We start from the raw sequence: 18,510 nt of genomic DNA, 5'->3' as shown, positions 1-18,510 counted from the left end.
TGTGCTCATGTAATAAGGTCGCCCTAGTAATAGGGCCTTATCATTTTCGTATTTACAAATATTTTAAAAATCCCAAGGAATTTTAAATGTATCTAAATATCAAATATGAAAATTTATTCGTATCCAGGCTGTCGGTGGCCTCCCCTATAAGCCAATGCAACTATTGCAAGAGGAAGACCATTAATATGGACCGTGAATAGAGAACGTATTTGCCTCGGATGATATATATTGATGAAATTTTACTATAAATGGCTAACAGTGTGATTTTGGTTGGATCAGCAATAAACACTGTGTATGTCAAGGCTCGCTCAACTACTAAGAGGCTTTTATGGTACACAAAATAGTGAACACTTCCTTATCTACCAATGATGATGTTGATATGGGAAAATTCTTGTGTTTGCAGCAGTTGGGCATAGGTGTTCTACGAAAATGCGACTTATTTGTTTGGACCAATGGCAACGATATCACGATTTGGATCCAAAAAAATAAAATACATTTTTTCTGTGCCTAGATAAACAAAAATGACCAAGCAGAAAAAATTATGCCTCTGGTCCTATTCGGTATTTGATACTCTTATCAATTATATATTACCAAGTTGGACAACTTGGTGAACTTATTCATAACATGTTGGTATTCAGAGAAAATTACTTCATCTACGATAATAGCCAAAGAAACATGAAAGTTGGGGCCTTAGACATAATCAGACAGTAAACCTTAAGATATCTTAAAGTTTTATGAAAAAGATTTGGATAAATCGCTGAAAAATTGTGAGAAAAGGAGCCCAACTCATCTTCAATCGCGATTAACAATATTTTAATTTGTATAATCTTCTTTTGGTTGGCGATTGCTTTAATACAACTGTTAAGTTGGCGAAAGTGCTGCAAAACCGGGAATCCACAGTCAAAGTGAATCACCGGGAACAAATTAAACAGTATTTATATCATTAACAGCATAGAACTAAATTAAAAATTAAAATTCTGTAATTCCATAAAAAGTATTCACGATCATTATGTAGACAATAAAGAATATTAGCAAAAATTTCCGGAGAAATATTTGTTATTAGGTACGTAAAGTAGGGTTGTTCATTATTATACAGTTTATCATGGTCAATTCATTGCTTGCTTCCCATCAATAGTCCTAAGTATGCATTCGAAACTCTGAGCGCCGCAGCTACGCTGAGAATCCGTTTCCGTTAGGAACCAAGGATCCGCATTGAAGTTAAACAGAGAAAATCAGCTCTGGTTTTATCCATTACTGATGGACCATAAAAATACGTATCAACTAGCAAAATATTTTTTAAATTTGAAATGAATTTTAAAAAATTCTTACCTACAGTTATAATTAAAAATCTAATCAGTAAAATTATCGTCACATCCGCAATTATTTTGAAACAATAACATTGTAAAAATTTTTTTCTTCCCTCCCGGAGTTACACCCCAGAATGAGCTTTTACGAAGCAATTTGTATAACATTCACCTAAGGTTTTTCAGCACAGTTGAGGACATGTAGGAGTAAAAGGAAAGGATAAAATAGGACCACTTTTGCTAAGTGAAGGGCAATGAATGACCAAAGGAATGGCTAATATTTCGCCCCTCGATCGCTCCCGACCTTGTGCTCCCACATTTTTATTAATTTACGCATGTGTACATTCAACAACAAACGACGCTCAACAAACATTTCTCACGTCAATTCCTTTTCCTGGGCAAACAAAAGAAGACCGATTATCCCTCCTTCAGAAATCGCCGACTCCATTACGTTCAGCGCCATCCGTCCCAGCGGCTCGTGTTAGACGCCTGAGTAAAGCATTAATTACGTTCGAAAGAGTATGGGTAAGTCTTTCGATTCCTCTTTTGATCTCCCCGCTTTTCCTCTTCTTTGATCTCCCTTTTCATTTACCTATCTCTTTTCCGTGAACTTTCTCTCTATCTCGTCTTGACATGGATTTGGAATGCTGATGTCCTATATTTCATTATTATTGGTTAAATTCTTGAATCTAGCAAATAATTGAAACAAAAATGGTTGTAAATCGTGCGTAAAAAAGGGAATGAAGTAGTAAATTAGTTGCTTATTTGAAATGAGAATGTTGATATTAATATGTGTACATGATGAAGAGTACTTAATTGGAGAAGAAAATGAATGACAAAGTTTTTGTATATTGGGAGACGAAAGGTTTCCAGGTGAAATCTGATGACAGAAGAATATGGCGGAATGAAGGCGAGAATCTGTTTAAAGGAGCGAAATATGATTAGTTACTTTAAAAGACTATGTAATGAACTAAGTTTCCAGAATGGTGCAAAATGTATGAGAATATGTGATAAAATATAGAAAGGAGAAAATGCACGAATCATACAGGTTTAAGCCATAAAAAATTGTTTTTCTTTAAATATACTCTTGCTAATTAAAATTTCACTTCACGCAGAAATTCTGATTTTTTGCTGTGAAACTTTGCTAAACACTTAATTAAATCATCTTCACGATACTGGTTTTGCTCGAGTGTGAGCAAACGCGGAACTCATCTTGCACAGAGCTTTCTCATACCCAAATTTTCAGTTAATATGCGATTTACCGCCCTTTTTGCTATGTGTACTATGTCTGCTACCTCTTGCACTTTCAGTCGACGATCATCCAGTATCTCTTTGTGGATTTTTTCAACATTTCTGTAGTCACCTCATTTGGTCGACCAATGCGATACTCATCTTGACAGCTTGTACGGCGTCATTTAAACTCTACTACCAAAAATTTTACTGCTGCAAACGAAGGAGCAGAGTCACCCATAGTAGAATGCAGTTCAGCTTTTATATTGGTTGGGCTGAGGCCTTTCAAATAAAAGTATTGCATCTCATAGCGATGACCAATTTTCTCTATTTTAACAAATTCATTGAAAACGTTCACCATTGATGGCTACCAAGAAATACTAAGCAACGTGGCGTCGTCAAACTTGAAATATATGCTTTATAGAATGCGTACTTTCTAATGCAGAGATATTTTTTGAACAACTCTCGCCGCCTCTAGGTCAGGCCGGGTACTTATGGGACCACCCTCGTTAGCATAGCATAACTGATGTATATCGCCTGATATGGCAATTATCTTTCTTTCATCAAAGTTCTAGGAATGAAGAGTATACCATCTGGTTAGATATTTGTATTAAGTTAATTAAGGAAAAATATCGCAAATCCTACGTCCAATAGGAGGGCTGAAGTATTTTTAATAGTACTGCTGAAGTGTTTGCACATATGATTCGTGCGAAGATCTGCTCAACCAGATGGTAGATGGAATTTTAGCGTTGATATTCTCAATAGTTCATCACTTTCCACGGAAATATTTAGAAATTTTGAAAATAACACACGTCCAATTTATTTTAAACACTAATGATTTGCATTCAATAACTCATTGGATATTTTATATAGAAAAACATAAATATATTTTGTAATGTACAATCAAGAGTAGTGTAGCATGAATTTTTTTTAAATTATACCCTAGAATGCCTATGAAAATATCGGTGAAAATTTTCTACGTTAACTCCAGGATATAAATTGCCACTAGCCTAAAACAATAACAATGCTCCGGCGATGAAATAATACAAATAAAGCCAATGGAGTCTTAAGGGAATATGTTTATCATCTCAAGGTCGCATCTTTAGCACTGTGCCTTCAAAATAAATTACCATGAATTTACCAAAAAACCATCGAATATTAGACTAGAGTATTGGACAAGGGTGTAGAAAATATAAGGCTTATTTTCATTGATGGGAAATTTTTCGACTCTTCGTTAGCGCTGTATCATTAATTAAACCGTCCGGCCTTTGCTGGTGTTCCTGCTTATTGATTATTTCGTTTTTCCCCTTTGAAATTTCCAAGCTCAACGATTGCACAGTGATAGCTAAGCCGTGGAGGAACGCTAACGTAAAGGATTGAGCATAATTAGCATTATCCCTAATATCGCATGATGCAAAAGGTGCCTGCGAAAAGACCGACTCCAACGCCTTTAAACAGCAAGGGGACCTTTGTGTGTTAAATTCCTTCCATCAGTTTTCAGCGTCGCGGCGGACGTGAGCCCGCGATACTAGAAGCGGTGGGCATTTATAATTTAGCGGGATCGGCGAGGAGTATGGGGGATTTGGGGAAGAGGCGGTGGGTCCGGGTTGTGGTTGTTTGTCAGGCACCAAGGAATGTCGTTAGTGGCTAAACTGTTTGTCCACTGCTCCTGGACACCCCCAACGGTAGACCGGCCAGAGCGTAACCTGCGGACTGCCGACGTAGTGAGGTGGGTGTAAGCGGAGAATGGGGGCGGGGCACGGAGGTGGAGGAAAAGTAATGGGGGATGAGATGAATGGCGAAATAGGAGAGCTACGGATCAAGGGGAATATTAAGGCAGGAGGGTGGGGAGAGAGAGGGATGGCAGGGAGAGAGAGAGGCAGGAACATAATATATATTCGCCACTACACCGACGTCGGTTTAGTTGACACAGTGGGCGTGGTGGTCCCGGGGTTCGTGTAGACCGTCGGCGACCGTAGTAAATGATGGTAGTAAATGCCCATGGCGGCGTGTGGCTCACTAACTCGCCACGCTCATGTCACACATGAGTGCGCGTGCACACATTTAAACACACATACAAGAAAGGGCTCGCACAAAAACTAGAGACTCCATCTTTGTGTACACGGCCAACATCGCGGCAGGTTACTTTCTGGGTTGTTTCATCGTTCGCCTCAAATCGTATCCATTTTTCTTGACGATAATATGTACCTTCAGAAAATAGGTAGGTCAGGAAGAATTGATTAGTTTGGTAGACGGAGTTTTCGGAGTGGTAGCGAACGTGCTAAAAGGGTCAACGGAGAAGTTTTCAATCCTACTGTTTTATTGTCAAAGAACGTCGCTGTAATATATCTCTCTGGATTATTTTCCGCCCCATAAGAAATCTAATTGAAATAAACCCATATGCATAAATTTGTAAAAACTATTCAAATTTGGTTTACAAAAAAATATTCAACAGCTTAAATGGCTGCTAATGATATCATGTAATAAATAAACCTTCATGCCTTGAAGATCTTAACATTCTAATACTCTTATGAAGTCAACACCAATGTTTCAGAAAAAAAATTAATTAAACACATTTGCTGTAGGGATTTGAACAGATTGTTTTGCTTATTAAAATTTGGAATTAAATACTATGACAAATTTTATTTTTTTTGCATGTGATCTTTTGAATTTCAACTGTCTCACGATTGGAAATTTTTCATAGTACAGTAATTACTATTCCTCCATATTTTAAGTACCAATGTATAAACGGAAAAAACAACAATTTCAGATAGAAACAGCATACAGTATTTTGGAAAAAATCGTCTTTCCACCATTCAAGTAATATTTATGACGGTCATGGACCCCAAAATAATTTTTTCAAATATTTCTAACATTAAAGCATTTATATTTATAATTTATATTCCCTCCTCTGTTATGCCACGTCCGTTTCAATTTTTCCACGTAAGTACGATGTTTATTATTGAGTACAGGTACAGTTATTACATTAATTGTATGCGACTGTACTTTAGTAGCAGAGAAAACTTAGGTACCCCTCTATCGCTCTTCACATAACTGTATGTATATGCACAAATATATTGGTTTTGCCGAATTCACTCTATCAAACGCATTTTTAATATCTACAAAATAAGCGAATTGGTCCTCATTACATTGAATTTTCCTTTCTATTTGTAACCACATAACTACCTAGGCATCACACGTGTCTCTCCCATTCTCGACCCCTAATTTTTTTATATACGAGTATATATATATATAACCGTTTGCCCTGCTCTTCTTCCTCTAATAGATGGTCCTGACAACCACTTTTGCCGAGTGCGAAAAAAAACTTATTGTTAACATTGCCAAACGTATATAGTCTTCATATATGGCTGCATTTCCCTTTTTTGGAATAGGAACTAACACTAATCTGGCGAAGACTTCCGGTAAAATTGCTCCCTCCAAATGCAAGAAATCCGATAAATTGTCCATGAAAACTCTTCTTACCTGATTTTCCTAAAACTTTCAGTAGCCCCGTGGGAATGCTGTTCAACCCTTCTGCCTTATTTAATTTGAATTCCCTTAATGCCATTTCTATCCCACCAATTTGTAAGTCAGGACCTAAGCTATCACTCACTGCGCCATATTTACTTTCATCGTATAAGCATCCCGGTCTAATGTTTTTAATATACAAGGAACCTATTCGAGGGACTGGAAAACCTAGAATGACTATGAAAATATACATAAAAAATTCTTATTTTTTTCGACGACTGCACACTTCTACCCATCGTATGTTGATCTTTCTTGAATCTTACCTGTTTACCATGGCATATTCAATCGAATCCAAATTTGAGCACGCAACAAATTTGATATCGAGGTTTTTCAATAATAATGGCCATAATATCCTTTATTTGTTTCTCATATTAAATAATTTATTGTTCGTATGTTACAACCTTTACATAAACCCCAAACCTAATACATCTCTTTAGCAGAGTATGTGGTGTAAGTCAGGCTCCAGGACGAATAAAGAGCAGCGTTCAAAAAGTGCAAATCAATCTTTGAATCATAACAGAATTCTATCTAATTTGACGGTAAGGGAAAGAACTCAATGAGGAAAACAGCATGGCAGATCAATAATCTATAATCCTCCTTTACCTTAGCCAGCACTGACGTTGTGTATCATTATCGGGGCGGAATTATTTCCCGTAGATCCTGAGAGCACACCAAAACAAAACACGTGCGTTAAGCAAAGAGGCTTTCACAATGAGGCGGGAGTTAATGACAGCGATGTTGAGTAAGGATATTAAAAAAAGACTCCTAAAAACTTTGATACTGGACTATTGATATTTGCAATGTACGGCGCGGATATGTGGTCAATGAAGCCGGAGGAGAGACGTAGATTAGAGGCTTTTGAATTGTGGGTTTGGAGAAGAATGGAGAAGGTTAAATAGACAGGCGAGAAAACAAATGAGGAAGTACTTGGCATGGTGGGCGAAGAGAGGGGTTTTTTGGCAGAAATCCTATGGAGGCAGGAAAAGTGGATTAAGGGGGTATTGGCCGGCCGTGGGATGTTGAAGACTGTAATAGAGGGGAGAATGTTGGGTAAAAGAGGAAAGGGAAGGAATAGGATAGGGATGTTGGACGGGATGAAGGGAGGAAGGAAGTACCCGGAGATAAAGAGGGACCTGTTGTGGAGTGGGTTGCTGAATTGTGTTTTCTGGGAGACACAATATATTTTTATGGTATTTGTGTCCATCAAAACCTACCCTAACCGGTTGATTGCCTTGTAAACCTTTATTACTTGATTGTAACTTTGATTACTTTGTATATATATATATATATATATATATATATACAGAATATATATATATATATATATATATATATATATATATATACAGAATATATATATATATATATATATATATATATACAGAAACAGATATAAGGAAAAGGGATAGGAACACATATAAAGGACGAACACAATAAAGGTGGGGAAGGCGGAATCGAACGGATCACAAGAGTAAAAATATTTCCTCAACCGGGACTCGAACACCGGATCTTTCCACTTGCCGGGCGGATGCTCTTAACCAGTTGAGCTATCGAGGAAACGTAATTTACCCTGAGATCCGTGAGTCTAATATGTCGCCAAGCGCCCCGATTCTTTAGCCAAGAGATGGCATCAGGGGACTGTTTCACCCACCAAAGGAGAAATAGACAATACACAAGAGGAAAGGACAGTGGTTTAGAATTCATACAACATCATACAGGAAAGGGATATGCATCTACAACATAGTTCTTTATCCTTTTTTAAATCATTAGAATTTTGGAACCACATTTTAATTGAAATTTTACTACGCTGGCCAATTAAGACTATTTTCTCCTCCAATTTTATCCGCCTTTCTTCTAAAGAATCATCAATCTCCTTTATAACCAGTTTTATTCGCTCCCTCTAACCTTATCTTATTCTCTTCTCTGACGCAAAGCCGCGTGTTGTTGTTCCTGTCGGAGTTTAATTTACTTTCCTTTTAACTCCTTTTTTCCATCATCAAAATGCCGGCTTTGACAAGAGGGATTCTTTACTCAAATTTCTGATTTGGCAGTGTCCTCTGTCACAATATGGCTTAGAATTTGCCTGGGAGTCTCGTGTATCTGAAATGCGAATCCTGCTCAGTTATTTATTCATTATACACATTACTTCGGATGCATACAGTCCACCAGTAGTTATGGTGTGGGAAATAAATTTAAATTTTCCGAATTCCTCCTAGAATTTTTGTCCTCATCAGATATTTATTAGAAATCTGATTCCAAGTATGAGATTCCCTCTTGAAGTAGTAATTTCTCAATAACGGATTTAATTCTTTCAATCCCAAATCTAATTTTGGTGATAGAGAAATGTATGATTTTAATGTCCGCCCATTTCTTGTGAAATTAATGGTATTTAGATGTAAATTACCTTTTTGCCTTATTCTCTAATAAATCTATATTTTATTGACAAAATAAGACTGTAGTTTTCATGCATTAGCATTACCTAATGGGCACTCAAAGATTTGAAATACTATTGCGAATCTAAAAGTTTTGTTCAAAACGAAATAACTACTATATACTCTAGAAAAATAATTAGATGCAGTGAATGAATATCAGTTCCATAAACTGGTTAGGATTTTCTTGACTGGCCAAGGCTTTTTCTCAAGTGACATAATTTTAAGGTAATTAGTCAAATGGAAACCTTATTAGGTACATGAAATATGGTGTGCCAGGCATCAATTTCCAAAGACTCGTTTCCAAAGGTTTGATTTCAGAAAGCTTAAGTATATCTTATGCAGTAAATAAAGGCATAGAAAAGTGTAAATGTCTATTAGAATAACTGATCCGGGACAATAGAACAATTTGTACAAGAATAACGTAATTTTTACAAAAACGCTTATGTAAGGGATCTCCTCTGTGATATGAATATGGTTTAAATTCATATTAAAGGTTATATGGCAATAAAACAAAAAATTTCATACGAAATTTCACGCTAAATTCCTAGTCACGGATCGGATTACGAATCGCCATTCTTTTCTTTTCAAGCAGTAAATTTATCCTTCATCATAGTCACCATCTGCAAAGTTATTTTGACCAGCTGAATTATCTGTCGCACAGGCATAGCAGGCCAATATGATCAAGCTAGTATTGATAGATTTTTATACATAGAAAGCTCAGTTAAGGAGAAATAAATATTCATAACTCAAATGCATGATTGGAGTTATTCCAAAATGTTTACCATAACATAAATTAAAACCGATTTTGGAGGTTAATTACGTTTTCTTGATCAAAAGGAAATTATATAAAAAGTACTCATGTTAAATACAAGCCGAACAATTTAATACGCTAAATTTGCTTTTTTTTGTATGTTTTTCTGTTTCATTCAATGTTCTTGGGTAAAATATGAAATTTGCTAATCCGGAGAATGTAAAAAGGAATTTTTTGATAGTCAAATTTCCCCAATTCTTAGAAATAAACCAGTTGAGTTTAATCAATATTTAGCATCTACAACTAAAATGCTGACGTTTACTATTAAACTACACTAATACACTGCAAGAAAGGCATTGATTCAATGCTCATAATAAATTGTTCAACGGTTATTGCGTCAGTTAGCAGGTACATTATTGTCAGTAAGGAAATTTAGCAAAATATTGAAGGCAATCGACTTCAAACGCCACACCCATTGCGTGAAGAGCGCGTATGAACTCAACTGTAATGAAAGGCAATGAGGCGTCGTAATTTTCGCCACCCGGCTACAGATGGGGGAGAACTTCATTGCGTGTTCATGTTTTTTATCCATGCGGTTTCCATAGAGTCCCTTTTCCCCAGTCCGTGTTCATGTTCGTGCCAAAGCACGAAAAGCGAGAGAATTTATCTGCTACTCTCTGGTCCCTCCATTTCTCTTTGACTGGTTTTTCTCTGCGGGGAAAATCGCGTCGACATTTCGCTTCCAATTTAATGAAATATAGACCTGACTTCGTGTTTATCTAGAGAGATTATTCAATCTAATGGTTAAAGCGCTGACTTAAGTCCATTCTTCTAAGTCCGGATAATTATGTGCGTAGCCATTCGGCAAACGATTTAATTTAAATTGCAATTTCTGCAAATTCGCTGCCCTTCCATAATTGAATATTTTTTCTCAGTTTCAATTGAAATGTAAACCCCTAATGATGGCTGATAATCCAAAGAGTATTTTAGGCACCTCCGCTATCAGTCATAAAAAATAATTACTTCATTTAATTTATGGAAAAATACACCTGCACAATGGATAAATAACGTTGGATGAGTTTTAAGCATAAGGACATCACATCAGCTGAATTCGTTCATTTTATTTGCAAAACGGTATCATAGTACTAATTATCGTAAAACTATGACATCACTACTTACATAATTTAAAAAAATATGTCAATTTTTTGTACTTTTCTGCCAATATCCTCTCATTGTGAGTTTTAACTATGATTTCCATGAAGATTTCACTAGGTACGGAAAAGCATACCTGTAGACCTCCAAATATTGAGTATCGAGTAAAAATGAAATAGACTTTGTGCCAATTCTTAGGTATCATTAAAATTCAGATGTTATATGTATATTTAGGGAATAACCATAAATTCTTTTGGACTAACTAGGGTAAATACAAATGAAGCATCAAAACGTGATTTCTTGATTGGCAGTAAAGAGCAAAAACATTACTGATACAAATACTTCTTCGTACTAAAACAAGTTGTGCATAACATGCACAGGTTTTGTTAGCGCAAAAAACTAAGTCTCACATGCAGCTCATAGGTGAAATATTTGTGCTTTCTAAGGGAATGGAAAGGCAGCTTCGAAATAAAGAAAAAAACAGGACATCAGTTGCAGAAGATATCCTCTCTAAAACATAGAAGTACTTGCTAAAGTCATGACGCCTTACTTCAAAATAGGCCTATACAAATCGATGTATAGTTTAGCACCGTGAAACTTCAAACTAGCTGATATTACTATTTTATACAAGGATATGAAAAGTACATTCACAGTAGTTATCTTCTAATGACTGTAACACGTCTTAGATATTCTCCATAGTTTTTAACACATCATTGTGAGGAACGTTATGATTTTTTTTACAGCCGCGGCACTCTCCTATTAAAAAATGAGTTCATGAAAAGCAGACGATACCAGCGATAATATGTATATTTAGGAATATCATAAGAATATTTTTATATTTTACTTGTTTATAAAATAAGACAAGCATAAAGATAGAAGAATGAAAATACAAGGAAACAAACGCCCTAGTTTGATTTTTTAAATGATACTTGCAATGAGACATAGGTACGTGTATATCATCAAGCTGACCTATGAAGTTATTTTGTTAATTATGAAGAAATTGTAAGTTTGCTGATAAAAAATTGCTAGCCATTCCATCTTATGATTAAAACCAAAAATTGGCAGTGGTGCGAAAGGGATAACTAATTAAAGGTGGAATAGCTCCGTACAATGAGAGGGACAAAGAATCGGGATTTGTGAGTCCCAACTCTTTCTCCTTTCTCCTTTCTGCTTCCTATTTCTGAGCCGGCCAATCCCCCAAGCAGTGACCTTGCACTAGCATTTTATTATGATGGGAAAAAAATATACGTCGGCTTCTCTCATATCCTTCCTTTTTTTTGACCCACCCAACCCCAGCTCTCGATCCTCTTTCCCATCTCCATTTCCTCCCCTCCGTTTGGCAAAAAAGAAAATAAAATGACTCTTCGGGGGCAGAAAAGAGGATGGAATAATGAGGACGGAGGAGGAAAATATGAAGGTTGGAATGGCAGATGGGGAAAGTCAACTGGGGGACGTTGAATGTGTTCGACTGGTGAAAGAAAAATTTCATGGCTGTGAAGAAGGGAAAGGCTTCCTGAGGTGGAAATGATGGGTCATCTTGGCCGGGGATCTAAAAAAAAGGCGAGTGTGATGTTAATGACAGAATGATAGTTGCGCAAGTGATATGATGGCAGATGAGAAATGAAAATATAGCGCAATAGCAGAAAACGCGATGCACGCTTATATTGCAATGTTTTTTCGCTAAATGCAAGTTGTAAATATTGGCTCGATGGTATTCCTAATATTGGCAATTGAGAGGAGTGTGGATGTTTAAGTGCTTCAACACTTGTGGAATTACATAGCACATGCATAAGGGAGGAGTCATTAAACTACCTCGAAAGAACGCCCATGTGGGAAATATCGTTTATGTTTTATCATACACAATCTTTACGATATTATTTATCGGACTAAAAAGCAACCCATTTTTATTAATCAATTAATCAATCTTGATGTACCATTACAACTATCAAAGCAACGTCAGAACTGTATGCATTTTTCAGCTTTCAACTCGATTTGACATGGAATCGTATTTGATGCAGAAAGAAATATTTCATTACAGTCCCTGTATGTGTTTATGTTCATCAGAAAAATTTGTTTAAATTCGATGTTGAATTGCGATATTATTACAATGTCGCGGCATCTAAACTCCTGAAATATTAGTTTTATGTTAACATCGATACTGTTGATCGGGTTTCAGGCAGCCATAGTGGTGTAAAAGGAAAGGGAAAAAAGAGAGGGAGTGAGATCTCACTCATCCCGACATGAAGTTTACGTGTGAGGTCAAGGATCCAGAGTAGGTTCATGGAAGCACGACCTTCCTCGCCGTCTTCCACTGCCCTCCTTCCCCTGGGCCAGTCTTCTCCCTCGGGCGATGCTCACACCAGCCCACTCCAACCCCCCGTCGCACCCCAAAGCTCCGAGGGTATAAACACGCACGCGGGCACTCCAACCTCACGCCCCCCAGATCTCCCGAGGCGGCTACGTGCACCCTTGGGGATATATCTGGCCTGAGCCCGCGGCGGAGCCCGAAGTGGGGAAAGAGGGGCAAAGAACGAGGAGTGTGCATTCAGGGGAGGGAAGATGGGTTGGCGGGCTGTGTATAGATGAAGAGGTTGGAGGAAAGAGGGGGAAGAAGTGGACACATTCTGAGAGACAACGGTCCGAATGGGTTGAGCAGATTTCGATATAATCCGATCAAACCGGGCCGGAGACTGGCTCGGGGGGTGGGGGGAAGGATCCTTGGTAAAAACGGGCGATCGAGGCCGGGAATGGAGATGGGAGGCTGACTAGGATGGTCAACGGGGCTTCCTCCCATGCGTTGTCTTGAAGACTAGGTTTTTCTTTTCTCCCTCTGCCTCGGAGGGTCATTTTTTTTCCAACAACTTCCTTTTTCGATAGCCTTCGCAAATATGTCTAAGTTACCGGGTGCGTTAGGTTAAAAATTTTCTCTGCTCTTTTTGTCGCCATATTTTCCCCGTTCTTCTGGGAAAAAGGGCAATAGTTTTTTGAAATATGTGTATTTTCTTGTTTCCTCTGAAGGCTGGTTCAGTTCCTCCTTTATCTCTACGACGCCTTTTTGCCTCCAGGGTATACTATATTTTTGAAAATCTCTTTTGTTTCATCTTCTTCAGGCACTACAACCAGGGATTTGTTGAAATACGAGATACAGCATTGAATTAAAATAAAAAATGAATCATAAAATTGTTACTATTAGCCACGGAGATAATGTTGTTAACATGAAGAAAAAATGACAGGTACGATATCATTTTCTTGGGAAAAACCTGAAGTGACTGTACTGCATTAGGGCTAACAATGCCTATTCTCTTTATATCCGACCGATGAGAAAGTCATAATTCCAGCCTAGAATAATTTATTAATAACTGAGGCTTCCTGCTTTAGGATTATTTTATAATGAGATACTTAGTCGAAAATCTTTTATGATATAGAGAGAACTGCATCCACTCGAACATTTTTCTCTCCCTTACCAAAAAAATAAAAAACAAAAATCGCAAATTGTTTCTCAAAGGTTTTATCCTCTCTAAAACTGTGCTTATTTTTCTTCAATAACTCTTCACTGTTGATGTTTCTCATTTATATTCTCTATATTTCTTATTTTGATATCTGTCATTAGTATTTATTTTATCAGGCACTTAAGAACCTGATACTTCAAAGCGATTCTAAATGACAGGACTTACCAAATTAAATTTTCAGACAGAATATTCTACAGTGCATTGATACAAATATTTTACCGCTTCTATTTGAGTTAGGGGGTTGCCTAGTATGTAAAAAGGTACGAAATAATTATTGATTTTAGTCTAATAATCAGCATATCTTCCTCATATGGGTATTGAGAAGTTGGTCGAAAACGTATATACGTCTAAACGCCTTTACACGTTTCCTCAAATATAATGCTGGGTTGAAAAAAATAGTATGCATTAATATGTAGAAGCACATGACTAATACAATCGGTACTAAATCTTAAAGTTTAATCACAACATTTTCTTTTATATAGATGATTAAAATTTACATAAACACACACACACACACATAGGCACATTTTCAGACTGCTTTCCTAGATTAATGCAATTAAAATTTCCGTGCCGCTCGTATTAGTTGAAGTTGAATTAAATTACTTGAAATAGGTGGTACGGACGACAGGCTTAGCCGCAAATGCGGTTTCAGTGCTATCCAAGCTGTGGAAGCGTCAGAATTCTAGATATTGTAAACCTCTGCGCACCGACCAGGTCACGAAAAACCAACAAAGCGGAAATTTCAAGTGAAATTTGCAACGTCTTGAAAATAAACCTGATAATTTGTAGCGTACCTGTAATGGCAGAGTCGTTGGAAAAAATGTCTCAACCAAAGGACAACGCAATAAAGAATTTTAAGTGTTTGTGCCAATATATTCAAAACGGAATGAGTATATAGAAGAAAATGGGAATAGATAGGAGGAATAAGAGGCTAAACCGCAGCCTGTACATGTCTCAGACTGCTCAGGTGCGAGTGGGGAACTGGAAGTCTGGATGGGAAGTGTTAAGGCGAGGTTTAAGGCAGGGTGGCTAATTATCACTAATGCTGTTAAACGTATACTTGTATGTGCAGTAAATGATTTAAGAGCGTTGGGGAAAACTTGAGGTAGGAAATAAAGTCAATGGGGAATTCGTAAAATCAGTTAGGTCCGGTGATGACCAAGCTTTAGTTTGTCAGTCAGCCAAGGGGTTTGCAAGAATTGCTGAGTAGATTGGTATTCAGTGCAACAGGCATGGGATGAGAATCAATTTTTTAAGAACAAAGGTTACGAAAAATTCTAGAAAGAAATAGGCTAAGCCAAATATTAAAATAGAAGGGCAAAAACTAGAGCAGGTAGAATAGTTGACGTATCTTGGAAGTGTTTTAGGCCAGCACGGTCAAATTAGAAGGGACTTGAGGAGAAGAATTGCGCCAGGCAATGAGGCTTTTACAAGGAGGAGGGAGTTGCTGAGAGGGATGTTGAGTAAGGATATTAGGAAAAGACTCGTAAAAACTTTGATATGGTGCGTAGCTATGTACGGCGCGGAAACGTGGTCTTTGAAGCAGGGGGATTGACGTAGATCAGAGGCTTTTGTAATGTGGGAGTGGAGAAGAATTGCGCCAGGAATATGGCAACGAATAATGGAAATAATGGAATAATGAAAACGGTGAAATGGTTCAAGAAAAAAAACTATGAGGAAGTGTTTAATATGGTGAGAGGATTGCTGGCAGAAATTCTATGAAGGCAGGAAAAATGGATGAAGGGGGTATTGACCGGCATTGGGATGTTGAAAACTGTAATAGAGGGGAGAATATTTGGCAAACGAGGAAAGTGCAGGAACAGGATAGGGGTTTTGGACGGGTGGAGGAAGGAAGTGCTCAGAGATGGAGAGGTACCTGATGTATACTAGGTTCCTTGATTGTGTAATGATAGGAGTCAAACATTTATTTGGTAGCTGTGTTAATCCACAAACCTACCATGATCGGTAAATTACCTAATAATAATATGTATACATACACTCATATATTCGAGGGTAGGCTGAAAAATAATGCACATATACATGCAAGATAGGGTACAAGAACTTTAAGTACAATTTTTAACTTTCACAGTCATGTATTTTTTGCCACATATTCACCGTTAAGGCTATAGAATTTCTCCTAACCTTTATCAAGTTATTTAATTCCGACCCTGTAAAACTCTTACGCCTTTTCTCTAATCCAGAAATTGACAGCTGCCTTCATCACATCGTCCGAGGTGTAATTATTACCCTTGATACGTCTCTTGAGTTGAGGAAAAAATCGGGGTTATAAGGAGGGCATGGAATCGGTTCCTATTTCAGGTTTCGCAGAGCCTATATAATCGTCCGCGACGTATGTGGACGAGCTTTGTCATGTTGCAAGATTATTGGCGCCAGGCTGCCATCAACACGGCAAACGTTTTCCTTAGGTATTCCAATAAGTTTTTTGATACGTTTTTGTGTTATTCATCGGTCATTTTTAATCAAATTTATGACGAGATTGCGACGTTTATCGTCGGTGGCAGTGATAGGACGTCCGCTGCGTGTTTCATCAACAACTATGGCTTTTCCAAATAAAGCAGTAAAAAATTCGATAATAACGCCGTTTAACTCACGTTGACATAGCCCTAGAACACGTCTCTATACTTTCGTTTCTCGAAATACATTGGATGTATGAAACGTCCTAAAATCTACACATGCATGTTGAGGGGAAATGTTACTTTCACATGCCACCAAGAGTGCCTTAACATACGAGGGTCATCCGGAAAGTAGTACCCGTTCGTGAAATAAAGACACAAAAGTAAATATTAACAAACATAAAAAATTTTATTTGAAAGAGGATACTTTAAACTACTTCTCAACATAATCTCCAAGCAAATTAAGGCATTTGTCATAACGTGTGACAAGTTTCTGTATTCCTGCTGCATAGTCCTTCGCCGCCAGCTCATTGAGATACGCGAGGGACCCATCTTGCACAAATTTTTGCATAATGCAGATGGTGTTTAACAATTTCATGAACAATTGTTCGAGAAACATTGGGAAAATGCTCACAGATGTCATCAATTGTGACGCGCCGATCTTTCCTCACGAATTCGTCAACTGAGCTCACCAGTTGGTCTGTAATGACAGACGGTCTCTCCGAACGCTCATCGTCGTGTGTGTTCCCCCTCCCCATGTTGAAGTTGCGACACCACCGCCGAACAGACGACTCGTCCATCACATTGTCTCCATACACCTCCTTTAATTGGCGATGAATATCACATGGGCGAACGTTTCTTGCATTGAGGAATTTAATCACTGCCCTCACTTCACAACTGGCGGCGTTCTCAATTTTTTTAAACATTGTAAACAATCACAGAAACAACACAGGCAATGCTAGCGTCACGCAACTTGGCTCAGAGAAGGCAGACAAGCCACTGAAGCTATCTGACCTCGTCCAGCGGCTACTCGCGTCGTCAGCACTTCATGCGGCACGAACGGGTACTACTTTCCGGATTACCCTCGTATTAAAAATATATATATATATATATATATATATGTAAAGGCAAATATTCCTTACTTTACTCACAACTTTACAACAATTTATTAAATGACTATAGAATAGTAAAGATACCTACTCTAAAAAAATCAATAGGTTATAAATTACACACGCAAGTTGATTGCGACTATTAGTTATGTGTGCAAATAAACATACCTCCAATTCATTATATTTATTTTCCTACCGTTGTGAATGTTTTGGATGAAAATCCATTCGTGAACACACATCCAATTTAAACAATGCTGGAATCTTTTTATCAAGAGTTAAAGGAAATCTTGGGAACCGTAAAATTTAACTTCTCTCGCCCTTGTAGACTCTGGGGAAGAGTTTACCCGGGAGTTCAAATACCTCCGCCCGGAAGCCATTTAGTTTACTCTGTGGCTTCAGCCATCTTTCATTTCACCAAATCCCCTTTCCGCTGTTTCAAAAATACCTATTCGTTCCACTGCAGGAATTAGCGGAGAGCGTTTCATTCGGTTCGGCCTAGCCAACCCACCACTATGCCTATTCCAATAGATCTTCTCCTCTAACGCGTTTCTTCCTACCATCGCCCTAGGCTGCCGGGCTTTCCCGAACGGGAAAGACGGAATCACTGGTGAAGCCATTACAACGACTACGAGCATCGGGGTCAGGTCCATGGCCGTCAGTGTGGCGGAACGGCCTGGGCTTTCCCTTGTACCGCACCTTTCTACGCCTAACACTCCATTCTTGGCCGAATGATCAGCAAGCGAGGCTGAGATCTCTGGCGGCGCTACCCCCGGGGGTCCCCTCAGGGTACACGACTGCCCCCTGTCCACCCGTACCGAAAAAATAGAATTCCGGGGATAATCTAACTCGTGGCTCACCGCGCGGAAATCCTTTACTACCACATAAACCACTTAAACCCACCCACTGCTCGGTTGGTCTCCCCCCTCTCCTCCTCAGCAGTCCAACCAACAACACGCAAACCTAATCTTCCTGCTCGCCTCTTCCCGCTCTCCAACTCAACCACCCATTTGAGCCACCCACCCACGCCACCGATTCAAATCTCTTGCAGAAGCGGCGTTAAACGATCCCCACTCCTCCTCTC

The 18,510-nt window shown here is 38.2% G+C and overlaps 1 non-coding gene across 1 annotated transcript; it reads right to left on the bottom strand.

Moving 5' to 3' along the window:
* Positions 1-7,543: 7,543 nt before the first annotated feature.
* On the bottom strand, positions 7,544-7,619 carry TRNAA-GGC (transfer RNA alanine (anticodon GGC)). Its single transcript has one exon. It is a non-coding gene; the product is annotated as a tRNA-Ala (tRNA).
* Between the last annotated feature and the right edge of the window lie 10,891 nt (positions 7,620-18,510).

The sequence above is a fragment of the Hetaerina americana genome, unplaced genomic scaffold (genome assembly GCF_022747635.1).
Source record: "Hetaerina americana unplaced genomic scaffold, ioHetAmer1.1.p SCAF_8, whole genome shotgun sequence".
Lineage (NCBI taxonomy): Eukaryota > Metazoa > Arthropoda > Insecta > Odonata > Calopterygidae > Hetaerina > Hetaerina americana.
The sequence above is the reverse complement of the archived record's forward strand: the minus strand, read 5'-3'. Positions and strand labels throughout refer to the sequence as shown.